Genomic DNA, 15,444 nt, shown 5'->3' on the forward strand with positions numbered 1-15,444 from the left:
ATAGTTAAGTTACAGATTATGTAATATTATTCTGTACATAGCTGATAAAATGAATTGTGTATTAAATACACATATACACACAGAGATGTATGACAATCTAATTGCTGTTTTCACACACACAGAATTCTAAGGTTGCCATATTCATAACAATTACTTTCTTTACCATGCAAAAACAGTTTTTAACATCAGAGTTTCAAAACCCCATTGACTGAAGAACTATGGGCTATCTTATAGAACAGTTAATTAAACTCCAGCATTTTATAGATGTTGAAAGCTGTACAGGGATATTAAGGAAGTTGGCCAAATTAGCAAATAGAGTATAATTTAATAGCCACTACTCATATTTGTTGGAACTTGAACATGTAATATAAGTTGGAACATATAAAAATTCAGGGAGCAAATTGTTATGTATCTGCTTCCTGTTTCCATTTTTTTGGCATTCCTGTTTGTTGGCAATTATATAGAGTGTTTTATACATTTGTCCTAGCCTTTGCCTTTTCTCAGGCTTTTCTGGGGCTGTGTAATCATGTTTTCCTTTCTCTAACTTGTCCTTGAATATACAATGGTGCCCTTTGCTGGCAGTGGCTGTAACCTTTGATTTGAATGTCTTCAGGTTGAGCAAAGCACATTCTAATCCACCCCTCCTAGAGGTCATGTGCAATGTTCCTCTAGGTATTCGCTGCTGACTGTGACACCTGTCAGCCATTGACCTGCACCTTTCTGTCAGTGATTCTTCCAGTAATTGGTGTATTTCACATATAAGGGGTGTGTTTCTATTAGTTTCTGTGTTTAGGAACTAAAAATAAAGGCTTTTGTAATGAGCAAGGATTAGTTATGGATTGTGAACACATCTGTTTACATGATATGCAGTATTTGGCAAATGGCAATTTTTCTGATCAGTATTTTTTCCCACATGAAAAATATGGTTCAGAATATTTGTCATGTAGCATCTTTGTGAGGAATAGAGGAAATGACCAGCACACAGTAGGCGCTCAGAGAATAGCTTATCTCTATCTCTATCCCCTTTTAGTCCCCTATATCTACCACTTCCCCTTTTATACCTTATGCTTTTTGAATGCAGAGAAAGAGAATTGCGTAGTAGTTGGCAAAATAATATCAGAGAGTAGCAGTATGAAGAGTAGTTTGATGGCATAGCCAATGAATGCTGTGGCGTTTAGTGATTATGTTGTAGGTCTGATGTGATAAAGGCCTCACTTAAAGCAAGGGCGATGGAAATTGAAAGTTGAAAGGAAAACTAGAAGACAGAATACAGATAGAACTAAAAAGACTTGCTCAAGAATTGAAATTTAGAAAAGAGACAGATTTTGTACTATTAGATTATATTTTAATAATATAAAATGGAGAAATTAGATAACAAGATTTGTGTACCTGTTTTTTTTTCTCTGAACAAATATTTTTGAAAAAAGACAAGTATAGTGTCCTTTGTCCAGTGTACTATGTTGTCCTCTGTCCACCGTACTGGGGATGCAACAATGAATAAGGCAGGGAAATCCTTGCCCTTATGTAAGTTGTGTTCTACATCAAGGGTTACCAAACATATGTAAAAGACCAGATACCAAATATGTAGACTTTGTTAGGTATAAAGTCTCTATCTTTGTAGCACCAAATTAGCCAAAGACAATATTTAAATATATCAGCATGTGGGGCGCCTGGGTGGCTCAGTTGATTAAGCCTCTGACTCTTGATTTTGGCTCAGGTCATGATCTCAGGGTCCTGAGATGGAGCCCACCATGCTGAGTCTGCTGCCTTCCTTCTCCCTCACCCTCGGTCCCTATCCCTTTGTATCTCCCTCTCCCCACTGCATGCATGTGTACATGTGCTCTCTCTCTCTAAAATAAATAAATAAAATCTTTAAAAAATAAGTATATCAATGTGTATTTTTCAAATACGACTTATTTTTGAACACTAACATTTGGACTTTATATAATTTTCTTGAAAGTACCATGAAATAATACTCTTTCGCTTTTTTTCTCAACAATTTAAAAATGTAAAGAAACTTTGTTAGCTCACAACCATACAAAAACAGACAGTGAAAAGGTTTTGGCAGGCAGCCCTAGTGTCCTAACTTAGGTTCTACCTTCCACGTGAGAAGTCTGACCTAGCGTATTCTGATTTTGAATGATATGAGACATCCTCGTGCAGATATCTCGAAAATATTTGGAAGGGTAGAAGATGGAAGGAGCATCAGACATGTGGAGTTAGAAGTCCAGTACAGAAGGATTAAAACTGAGGAAGAGGAGACCAAAGAAGACAAGGAAGAAGGGCAGTGGAGCCCCAGGACTTAAATTTCCATTGAAACCAAACCACTGATTTGCATTCAAATTAAATTCAAAGTAGGTTCCAGGAAAGGGGAAAATCAGGATAATATTTTACAGAGAAGAAAAAAAAAGACTTTTGGAAGTAAGACTTACAATTTGATATAAAGCAATTCACTCAGAGATCAGTAATGTTTAAAACAATTTTACCTTCATATTATCCTTAGCCTTCACCCTCTTATGGTACCACATGAAAAGACATCAAAAACATCAAAAGAGAGGAAAAAACAGCATCACCATGGGCTGCTAAACACTCTGATCTATATTTTAGACCTTAGAAAAAAATTGAGAAAATCTAGTATATCATAAAATATTCTTGAAAAAGAATCAATTAACTCTTTACTATGTTTTTGAGAATATAATTTACATCCCAGTCTTTATTATTTCATCATAGATTCCTGAATGATTTTTAATGATTCTACTGCTTACTGAAACAAGGTTTATCATATTCATCATCATAGAATTATTTTTATTCAATTTTCCCCTCAAAGAAATATTATCCTTTCATCATGTTTATCCAGTTTAGTAACCACCTTAGACACTCCCCTCTTTCTCTTTCTTCATATACAAATGGTTTATAAATCTATAAACTGCATTCATCAGTGACTAACACATGCAGGGGTTGTATCTTTTGTCAGAAATTAAGTATACTGTACCCTTTTGTATTACCAGTGATCTCTTTCACCTTGAATTTAACTGAAGGCCCAAAAAAGAAAAAAAAAAAAAAGAAGTGATGTAAAAGTCTTACTTTCTACCAATTTTTTCTTGGCTGAGAGCTGCCAGTGTCAGAGGTAAAAGGAAATAAATCTATTTTCATTCCATCACTTCTAATTGCAGTTGCCCTATCTGAGTTGGTTTGGGGAAATAATGGGGAGAAGGAACAGGGAGGGGAGTAGAATAGAAATGTGAGTAAAACTATTGTAAACTATTAAACCCAACAGAATTTTTATAGAGCCCATTAGTAACTGAAAGTTACTTTTAAAACTGACTTAGATTATAATAAAGAGAAGAGCATCTCCCATTTAAAAGTTAGAGAAGCCAGTTTTACTTTCAATTCAAGTATTTCACTTAAATTTACATAATAGATTCTGCAGTCTTCATGATAACTAAAGCCCAGGATATGATTTGAGGTTTAAAAAGCTCTGAGCGTATCATGGATGCACTTTTCTGTAAAGGGCACACGATCTGTGAAAACCCCGATACCATATTTCTAATCTTCCTGACTCTCGCACTATTGGGACATTATATGTTCTGGAAAATTTAATAGTTCTCTCGAAGACCTCAATATAAATCCACATGAAACCAACACCTTTGGCTGAGAATCATAACCAAGTCATGATTTTGGTTTGTAGTCTGTGGACTTGAGCCAATGAAGTCTGATTAATTAGAAAGTGGCTCTTATTTCAGCTGTCAAAGAAAGCACAAATAAAAATGAATATATATCTGAACACTAATTGGGAAAAATAAAATTCTAAAAGATATTCAAAAATTATTTAGTGAACAAATAAATCCTTTATGATACAGTACATGTTTCCTTTTTTAAATTCAAATTTATCATCATGTTTCACCTCACTTTGATACAAATCTTTAGATTACTGCCTGAAGTCTCTCTTATTTTGAAGCATAATAGGAAGGATGGCTTAGATAGTAATGTAAAGATTTACCAAAGTGAAGCCAGTTTTAGTAAATTTTGATTAATCGGCAATATGGCTAAGGGATTTTTGAAATAAAACATCTGTGTTTGTTTAAAAGGAAATAATTTATTAAAGATTTTATTAAAGAAGGATATATTATATATTTCCTTATAAAGATAACTCATCTTTGTTACTGAAATTTATCTTTCTATTACATTTTAAATTACCTGAGAAATTAGGATCAGCAATATCAATCTTCATTATACTGAGTGCACATCATCAGTTGCTAAAATGTTGAAACAAAAAATAGGTACAGAAAGATTTCATTTGGTCTATTACAGTATGAATCATTTAGGAAACAGGCAGAATTATAATAGGACATCCACACTACCCTTGAGAGAGAAATTTTTCTTTCTTTTTTTTTAAGATTTTATTTATTTATTTGAGAGAGAGAATGAGATAGAAAGAGAGAGCATGAGAGGGGGGAGGGTCAGAGGGAGAAGCAGACTCCCCACCGAGCAGGGAGCCCGATGCGGGACTCGATCCCGGGACTCCAGGATCATGACCTGAGCCACCCAGGCACCCTGAGAGAGAAATTTTTCTTACCTTACAGGAGGTACTATGATTTTGCAACTAGGCCAGAGAATTTTATACAAACAATTTTTTTAATGTTAAATTTAAACTACTTAATCTCTTAGGTCTAAAAATACTAAAAAAAATTATTACTTTTTCAGAAAGGGTATTGACTTTTGTTTAGCTTAAACTGCTTGTTAAAATGTGCCACATGTATATTAGGTTGTATATTATGTATGCAAAAAATAAATTTTAGTCATAGGATTTTTAGAGGAAATAAGAACCTTCTGTTATGCTTCATTTCATGAGTCTTGACTGGGCCACAGAGTGCCCAGATATTTCATTAAACATTATTCTGAATGTGTCTATGAGGATGTTTTGGGATGAGAAAAACATTTGAATCCATAGACTGAGTAAAGATTGCTTTCCCCAGTGTGGGTGGATTTCATCCAATCCGTTCAAGATCTGAATAAAGAAAAAGTGAAGTAAGGGAGAATTCACTCTGTATGTGACTGTCTTTGAACAAGGACATAGGTCTCTCTTGTTCTTGGACTTGGACTCAGACTGGAACTTGTAACATTGGTTTGTTTCTCAGGCCTTCAGACTTGGACTGGAAGTATACCATGTACTCTCCTGTGTTTGTTTATGTGTATAAACATATACACACCACACACACACACACACACACACACACACACACACACACACACACACACTCATATCCCTATCCACTCCCTTTCACAGGATATCACACTGATACTTAGCACTGCTGATGTTATTCTGGTCAGACCTAATAAGCAAGAAGTAGCGACTACTCTAGACTCATTGGTAGGACATTTCTGTGTCAGGGGGTAAGAATAAATCCAGCAAAAAGTCAAGGGCCACCTACCTAACTCAGTGAAATTTCTAGGAGTCCAGTGTTGTAGGGCATATCAGTAGGTATCTCAATACCTCTTCTATTTTTTGTGAAATCATATGGTATTTGTCTTTCTCGGACTGACTTATTTCACTTAGCAATAATACACTCTAACTCCATCCACACTGTTGCAAATGGTAAGATATCATTCTTTTTGACGGCTGTGTAGTATTCCTTTGCATATCTGCTACATCTTTATCCATTCATCAGTCGATGGGCATTTGCGCTCTCTCCACAGTTTGGCTATTGTTGATAGTGCGGCTATAAACTTCAGGGTGCATGTATCCCTTCGAATCTGTATTTTTTTATCCTTTGGGTAAATACCCAGATACCTTTTCTAAGGTGAGAAATGAGTTGTTGCATTTGGCCACTCTTATGACTTAAAAAAAACTAGGTATAATGTCTAGTGTCCTTTTTAGATTTTAGAGGTAACATATTTCCTCATTTATGTGTGTTATGATAGCCTATATATCAAGTGGCCTGAAAAGCTGCGAGTTTTGAGTGGGACCTAGAACAAGAGGAGGCTCTACAATAGGTCCGGGCTGCTGTGTAGACTGCTTTACTCATTGGGCCATATGATCCAGGAGATCTAATGTCACTTGCAAGCGGATAAGGATATTATTTGGAGCCTTGGCAGGCCCCTCCAAGTGAATCCCAGTTTCATCCCTTTGGATTTGGGAGCAAAGCCCTGCCATCTTTTGCAGATAACTACTCCTCTTTTGAAAAACATCTCTTGGCCTGCTACAGGGTCTTAGTAGAGAATGAATACAAAGCATGGATCACCAAGTTACCTTGCAACCTGAGCTACCTATTGTGAACTGGGTGTAATCTGACTCACCGAGCCAAAAAAGTTGGGTACGCATAGCAATACTCTATCATCAAATGGAAGTTGTATATATATATACCTGCCCATATATATATATATACCTCGCCTGGGCAGGGCCTGAAGGCTCTCCTAGCCTTCTCTTATGGCCTCATGAGGAGTCCCATATGATCAGTTGACAGAGGAAGAGAAGAGAAGACTTGCGCTTGGTTTACAGATGGTTCTGTATGATATGCAGGTACCACCTGATAATGGACAGCTGCAGTACTACTGCCCCTTTCTGGGACATCCCTGGACAGTAATGAAGGAAAATCCTCCCAGTTGGAAGAACTTTGAGCACTGCACCTGGTTATTCACTTTGCATGGAAGAAGTAGCTAGGTGTGTATTACATACTGATTCATGTGCTTTGGCCAATGGTTTGGCTGAATTGTCAAGGCCTTGGAAGGAACATGATTGGGAAACTGGTGACAGGAAATTTGGGGAAAAGGACTATGTGGATAGCTCTCTCTGGAGAAAAAAATGTGAAGGTGTTTGTGTCCTACATGACTGCACATCAAAGAGTAACCTCAGCAGAGGAGGTTTTAATAATCAAGTGGAAAGATGATCCATTTATGGAGGCCAGTCAGCCTCTTTCCCCAATTACCCCTATCATCACCCAGAAGTCCTCATGAATAAAGTGGCCATGATGGCAGGGATAGAGATTATGCATGGGCTCAGCAATATGGGTTTCCACTCATGGCTGACCTGGCCACAGTCACTGCTGAGTATCTGACTTGCCAGCTGCAGAGCCCGACCTGAGTCCCTGCGTGGCACCATTCCCAGGCATGATGAACTGGCTACCAGGTGGCAAGTTGATTACATTGGACTGCTTTCATCACGGGAGGGGCAGCATTTTCTTCTTCCTGGAACAGATACTTACTCTGGATATGGAGTTGTCTTCCTACACGCAATACTTCTGCCAAAACCCACAGTTTGTAGATTTATGGAGTGCCTTACCTGCCATCATGGTATTCCACATAGAATTGTTTCTGATCAAAGAATTCACAGTAAAAGAAGTGTGGCAATGAATAAGCTCATGCTCATGAGATTTCAGTGGTCTTCCCATGTTCCCCACTATCCTAAAGCAGTTAGTTTGATAGATTGATGGAATGGCCTTTTGAAGACTCAGGTACAGTGTCAGCTAGGTGACAGTACCTTGCAGGGCTAGGCCAGCGTTCCCCATCTGGCTGTATATGATCTGAATCAGCATCCAAATTTTGGTGCTGTTTCTACCACAGCCAGGAGTCATGCGTCCAGGAATCAAAGGAAAGGAATGGGAGTGACACCACTCATCATTACCCCTAGTAACCCACTAGAAAAATTTTTGCTTCCTGTTTCCAAAACTTTGTGTTCTACTTGCCTAGAGGTCTTACTTTCAAAGAGAGGAATGTTTCTACCAGGAACTACAACAATGATTCCACTAAACTGGGAGTTGATTCTTACCCATTTCCTTTGGGCTCCCAATCTCTGAATCAACAGGCCAAAAAGGGAGTTACCATGCTGGCTGCAGTGATTAATACTGACTATCAAAGGGAAATTGGACTGCTACTCCACAGTGAAAGTAAGGAAGAGGATATAGGAGATCCTATAGGGCATCCCTTATTATTACTATGCCCTATGATTAATATTCATGAAAAACTACACCCCAATCTAGGCAGAATTACTAATGCCCCAGTGCCTTCAGGAACGAAGTTTTAGGTCACTTTACCATGTAAAGACTCACAATCAACTGAGACACTTGCTGAATGTAAAGGGAATACAGAATATGGAGTGGATGAAGGTAGTTATAAATACCAGTTACAGTCATATGACCAGTTGTAGAAAGGAGGAACATAATTGTCATGAGTATTTCCTCCTTATTTTGTTATGACTATGTTTGTGTGTGTGTATTAAACAAATTTCTGTTTTCTTCTTTCTCTTTTTCCCTTATCATGTAACATAAGATGTATCAGTTATATGCTAGTACGTTAGTATTATTAAATTTACATCATGAATTTAAGTTATAGATATCAAGGAGAAAAGTAAACTTCACTTAAAGACTTTACCTCTTTTCCTGGGGAATAGGCTAATTGTGTTGTCAGTTGTAAACTGGGTAATTGTATCATGTTAGGCAGAATTAGGACCTTGTTATTTCCATCCTCATTAGGAAATTCAGTATGGTTTAAGGAGATGTATAAGGTGCCAAGTTGACAAGGAGTGGATTTGTGATGATTAATTTTATATGACAAGTTGACTGGGCCAAATGATGTGGAGATATCTGATTGAACATTATTCTGGATGTGTTTATTAAGGTGTTGATTTTGTTTTGTTTTCTTTGAATTGATAGGCTGAATAAAGCCGATTGCCATCCCCAGCGTGGGTGGGCCTCCTCTAATTCATTGAAAGTCTGAATAGAGGGAAAGTCAGGGTAAGGAAGAATTCACTTTCTGCAGATGTTTTCAAGCTGGGAAATTGGGTTCTCCTGCTTTCAGACTCTGACTCATACTTGAAATGATACCATCAGCTTTCCTGATCCTCAGGCCTTTGGACTCAGATTGAAACTATACCATTGGCTTTTCTGTGTTTCTTGCTTGCCAACTGCAGATCTTGGGACTTTTTCACCTCCATAACCATGTGAACCAATTTCTTATAATAAATCTCTTTATATATATAATAAATACATATAGATACTATTTGTTCTTTTTTTTTTTTTTTTTCCTGGAGAACCTAGGCTCATACCTCTATTTTGAGACTTCTTGAGGAGCTTTCATTAGTTAATAAGGAATCTAATGCTCTTCAGGAGGACATCTCAGAAATATTTTGAGTATTTCTGTAAGATAGAGAACTAATAAGTACATGATTTAGAGATAGGTTAAAGAACCATGGGATGAGAAGTGATCCCTGATGGAGAATAACTGTCGAACTGGTACACAACGATAGTTTATCTTGCCCATGTTCTTCTAAACAGGGAAATAACATCCAAAAGAGGACTTACATCAGATTTTAAAAACTTACATGTCTATTTTAAATTATTCAACTTTTTAGAATTTTATTTTTTATTTATTTATTTATTTTTTTTAAAGATTATATTTATTTATTTGACAGAGAGAGACACAGTGAGAGAGGAAACACAAGCAGGGGGAGTGGGAGGAGAAGCAGGCTTCCCGCGGAGCGGGTAGCCTGATGCGGGGCTCGATCCCAGGACCCTGGGATCCTGACCTGAGCCGAAGGCAGACACTTAACGACTGAGCCACCCAGGCGCCCCACTTTTTAGAATTTTAAAGGAAACTCTTGAAATGCTAAGTGCATTACAGTATTTTATTGTTAAAGCTAATAAACTTGAATCTTAAATTCAACTAGTTATTCCCATCATAGAAATGTCAAAAATAAGTATAAACAATTTTTAATTAATTCTTATTTTCATTTGTTTTGAAGAACACAGCTATTGTCACCTTTTGCTTACTTGTCATAGACTGTAAAATATTAGAAATAACTCTTTAAAATTGTTTATTTTCCTGTAGAATAAAATTTAACTTCTTTTCCTGTAGAATAAAATTTAACTTCTTAAGTATCAGTTATAAGGCTAATCATAACCTTGTTATGTGCTCATTTTTCCAGTGTCATCTGTCCCCATGGTTTTATCCATTGATCCTGACACACCTGATTGACCCGAATGAACCATGCTGTTTCATGTCTTCTCGGTTTCCTCCGTTTGGATTTCCTATACTCCCTTCTTAAATGAACATCCATCAGTTATCTCTAGCAGAACGTGGCCATGCAATAATAGGAGTTCAATTCAGTTAGATGTTTTGATTCCTCAAGAAAAGTCTAGAATTCCTAATTTTTTTGTATGAAATCTTCTGAGTTTTAAATTTTGCCAGGTAACTCCTTCCTTTCTTCCTCCCTTCCATCTTTCCTCCTTCCTCTTCCCTCCCTTCTCTGCCCCTTTCCCTTTCCCCTCCCTTTTTTCTTCCCCCTCCCCCTCTCCCTTCCCCTTTCCCTTTGCTTTTTACATATGGGTGAGGTGAACATTCTTCTTGGCCAGTTTTAGGATTTCTAGGGGTCAGTCATTTTTCATGTTCTCTGGTAGGTGGCATACACATCAACTCTAAAAAGCATCATGTGACAATCAATTATTTGTTTCTTTCCTCATTGGTCTTTCACTACTTACCTCTTAGGATAGTGATTAACATTCAATAGGTTTTTGTCAAATAATATATGAATTGAGTTTGACTCAACTTTAATGGAAGATAAATCTCAGGTACAGTGAATTCATAACTTGTACACATTCATACAGCAAATTAGTGGCAGAAACAGGTCTCAAATTTAGGTATTTTCCTAGTTCAAATTTTCCTGTTTTAACTTTGTTATTATTTGTTATTATTGGTCAAAGTTTGTATATTTTCCAATGTTAGCAATTCTTAAATTTGTATTCCAATTAATTAAAAAAATCATTAAAATGTGTTTCCAAATCATACAAGCACATATACACATAATATATAATTATTGATTTTCCATCATGTATGATGACTGTCTTTCTAATTATTTAGGCAGGCAGAAAATGTTAAAATGATACATTCAGACCACCATAAATCCTTCAGAATCAGAAGTCTCTCTCTTCCCTAAGACATGTAAGAATAATACAAGCAAGGGTATCCTATTCATATGAACTAAAACTGCTGCCAAATTGCCCTTTATTGCTTCTCATCCAGGCTCCTCCTATAGTTTAGGGAAATGTATTGAGTCTGTGAGCCCCAGAAAATTCAGGGAGATGACTGCCTTAAAAAGGGTATATAACCTGATTTCATTCTGAACTTGATTGGTGCCCCACTCTGCCATCTATTTGCATACATTTTATGAGGTTTTTAGAAAGTTATTATATAAATTAAGGTTTCCTTAATATTTCATTTGCTGGATGTCATTTTAGAGTATACTTTTAATGAAACATTTTATAAGGCATTCTCTGATTAAAGTCTAATGAGATTAAAGGAACAAATATTTAGAATAACTTATGTAAATCATGAGTTAACTGACCTTCATTCACATTGTAGACTTTGCATTGAGTTTATGTTTTAAACATTTTAATCATCCTTTAGTCATTCTTGGATACTTTTCGCTGGTGACTGATGCAAATCTGTTTTTCTGATAAGAAAGTTACAGATACTTCTGCATGTGGTTGTCCAATTTTCCCAGCACCATTTATTGAAGAGACTGTCTTTTTTCCATTGCATATTTTTTTCCTGCTTTGTCGAAGATTATTTGACCATAGAGTTGAGGGTCCATATCTGGGCTCTCTGTTCTGTTCCATTGGTCTATATGTCTGTTTTTGTGCCAGTACCGTGCTGTCTTGGTGATCACTGCTTTGCAATATAGCTTGAAATCGGGCAACGTGATGCCCCAACTTTGTTTTTCTTTTTCAACATTTTCTTGGCGATTTGGGGTCTTTTCTGATTCCATAAAAATTTTAGGATTGTTTGTTCCAGCACTTTGAAAAATGTCATTGGAATTTTGATTGGGATAGCATTGATGATATAGATTGCTCTGGGTAGTGTAGACATTTTAACATGTTAATTCTTCCAATCCATGAACATGGAATGTTTTTCCATCTTTTTATGTCTTCTTCAATTTCTTTCATGAGTGTTCTGTAGTTCCTAGAGTACAGATCGTTTACCTCTCTGGTTAGGTTTATTCCGAGGTATCTTATGGTTTTTGGTGCTATTGTAAATGGAATCATTTCTCTAATTTCTCTTTCTACAGTTGAATTGTTAGTGTATAAGAAAGCAACTGATTTCTGTGCATTGATTTTGTGTCCTGCCACATTACTGAATTGTTGTATGAGTTCTAGTAATTTGGGGGTGGAGTCTTCTGGGTTTACCACATAAAGTATCATGTCGTCTGCGAAAAGAGAGAGTTTGACTTCTTCTTTGCCAATTTGAATACTTTTATTTCTTTTTGTTGTCTGACTGCTGTTGCTAGGACTTTTAGTACTATGTTGAACATTAGTGGTGAGAGTGGGCATCCTTGACATGTTCCTGATCTTAAGGCAAAGGCTTTCATCTTTTCCCCATTGAGGGTGATATTGGCTGTGGGTTTTTCATAGATGGATTTTATGAACTTGAGGAATGTTCCCTCTATCCCTATACTCTGAAGAGTTTTAATCAGGAAAGGATTCTGTATTTTGTCAAATGCTTTTTCTGCATCAATTGAGAGGACCATATGGTTCTTCTCTCTCCTCTTATTAATGTGTTCTAGCATATTGATTGATTTGTGAATGTTGAACCACGCTTGCATCCCGGGGATAAATCCCACTTGGTCGTGGTGGATGATCCTTTTACTGTATTGTTTGATCTTATTAGCTAGGATTTTGTTGAGGATTTTGGAATCCATATTCATCAAGAGTATTGGTTTGAAATACTCCTTTTTGATGGGGTCTTTGTCTTGTTTGGAGATTAAGGTAAGGCTGGCCTCATAGAATGAGTCTGGAAGCTTTCCTTCTGTTTCTATTTTTTGAAACAGCTTCAGGAGAATAGGTATTATTTCTTCTTTGAATGTTTGGTAGAATTCCCCAGGGAATCCATCAGACCCTGGACTCTTGTTTTTTGGGAGATGTTTGATCACTGCTTCAATCTTGTTACTGGTTATTGACCTGTTCAGGTTGTTAATTTCTTCCTGTTTCAGTCTTGAGAATTTATAGGTTTCCAGGAAGGCCTCCATTTCATCCAGATTACTCAGTTTATTGGCAGACAGTTGTTGATAATAATTTCTAATAATTGTTTCTATTTCCTTGGTGTTAGTCATGATCTCTCCCCTTTCATTCATAATTTTATTAAATTGGGTCCTTTCTCTTTTCTTTTGGATAAGTCTGGCCAGTGGTTTATTGATATTATTAATTCTTTCAAAGAACTAGCTTCTAGTTTCATTGATCTGATCTACTGTGTTTCTGGTTTCTAATTCATTGATGTCTGCTCTAATCTTAATTATTTCCCTTCTAATGTGTGGTTTAGGCATCGTTTGTTGCTTTTTCTCTAGTTCTTTAAGGTGTAGAGTAAGTTGGTGAATTCGGGATTTTTCTGTTTGTTTTTTTTTTTTTTTGAGTGAGGCTTGGATGGCTATGTATTTCCGCCTTAGGACTGCCTTTGCAGTAGCCCAGAGGTTTTCGACTGATGTGTTTTCATTCTTATTGGTTTCCATGAATTTTTTAAGTTCTTCTTTGATTTCCTGGTTGATCCAAACATTCTTGAGCAGAATAAACTTGACAATCCTCTAACACCATACACAAAGATAAACTCAAAATGGATGAAAGACCTCAATGTGAGACAGGAATCCATCAAAATCCTAGAGAACATAGGCAATAACCTCTTTGACATTGGGCACAGCAAGTTCTCTCAAGATAAATCTCCAAAAGCTAGTGAAACAAAAGCAAAAATGAACTTTTGGGACTTCCTCAAGATAAAAAGCTTCTGCACAGCAAAGGAAACAGTCAACAAAACAAAGAGGCAACCCACAGAATGGGAGAAGATATTTGCAAATGACACTACAGATAAAGGGCTGGTATCCAAGATCTATAAAGAACTTCTCAAACTTAACACCCAAAAAACAAATAATCAAGTCAATAAATGGGCAGAAGACATGAACAGACACTTCTCTGAAGAAGACATACAAATGGATCACAGACACATGAAAAAATGTTCATCATCATTAGCCATCAGGGAAATTCAAATCAAAACCACATTGAGATACCACCTTACACCAGTTAGAATGGCAAAAATGGACAGGGCAAGAAACAACAAATGTTGGAGAGGTTGTGGAGGAAGGGGAACCCTTTTACACTGCTCGTGGGAATGCAAGTAGGTACAGCCACTTTGAAAAACAGTGTGGAGGTGCCTCAAAAAATTAAAAATAGAGCTACCCTATGACCCAGCAATTGCACTCCTGGGTATTTACCGCAAAGACACAACAGTAGTGAAAAGAGGGGCCATATGCACCCCAGTGTTCATAGCAGCAATGTCTGCAATAGCCAAACTGTGGAAAGAGCCAAGATGCCCTTCACAGATGAATGGATAAAGAAGATGTGGTCCATATATTCAATGGAATATTACTCATCCATCAGAAAGGATGAATACCCAACTTTTACATCAAAATGGATGGGACTGGAGGAGATTATGCTAAGTGAAATAAGTCAAGCAGAGAAAGTCAATTATCATATGGTTTCACTTATTTGTAGAACATAAGGAATAGTATGGAGGACATTAGGAGAAGGAAGGGAAAAATGAAGGGGAAATAGGGGGGAGAGATGAACCATGAGAGACTATGGACTCAGAAATAAACTGAGGGTTTTAGAGGGGAGAGGGTTGGGGGGATAGGTTAGCCTGGCGATGGATATTAAGGAGAGCATGTACTGCATGGAGCACTGGGTGTTATACAAAAACAATGAATCGTGGATCACCACATCAAAAACTAATGATGTATTCTATGGTGACTAACATAACATAATAAAATAAAATTTAAAAAAAGTTACAGATATTTCCATTAATATGTATAACTATGTTTTCATTTCTGTTCATAATTTTAGTAAGTGTTTTACCCATTTCTTTGCATGTAATCTCCCTTATGACTTAAAGAAATATACTCAAAACTATAGTACCTTTGTACTGTAGCTTTGGATAAAGAACTTTAACAAAAGCACAGTGCTTGCATAATGTTATTTAATTAAGTCAAGCAATGCATACTAAAATTATCTCTATTTTCTATTGTAATTTTCCCTTCCCAATTGAATAAATTACAACTTTGTTTAGGCCCTATTTCAGCAAAATATCAGGACATATGCAAATTATACATAATTACTCAGGGAGGTTTAATTAAAGCTGTTAGAAAAAAATGTTATGATAATAAAGATTATGTTTGGGAATGCACAATTATCTTTGAATTCCATAATAAATTCTTAGTCTTTTAATGAGTAAAGAGAGGGTATCATTCTTAATAACAATACTATTTATTGACCATTTACTGTGGCTTAAGCACTGTATGAATGCTCACATACCTTATCTCTTTCAATCTTAAACAACAACCCTATAAATATATAATATTATTTAACTGTTTTTTTTTTTTTTTACAGAGAAAGAAATTGAGTGTTAGAGAGGAAA

Source organism: Eumetopias jubatus, unplaced genomic scaffold (genome assembly GCF_037043125.1).
Source record: "Eumetopias jubatus isolate StellerSeaLion01/CBP00866 unplaced genomic scaffold, mEumJub1_p1.0 scaffold_2, whole genome shotgun sequence".
NCBI classification, from domain to species: Eukaryota; Metazoa; Chordata; class Mammalia; order Carnivora; family Otariidae; genus Eumetopias; species Eumetopias jubatus.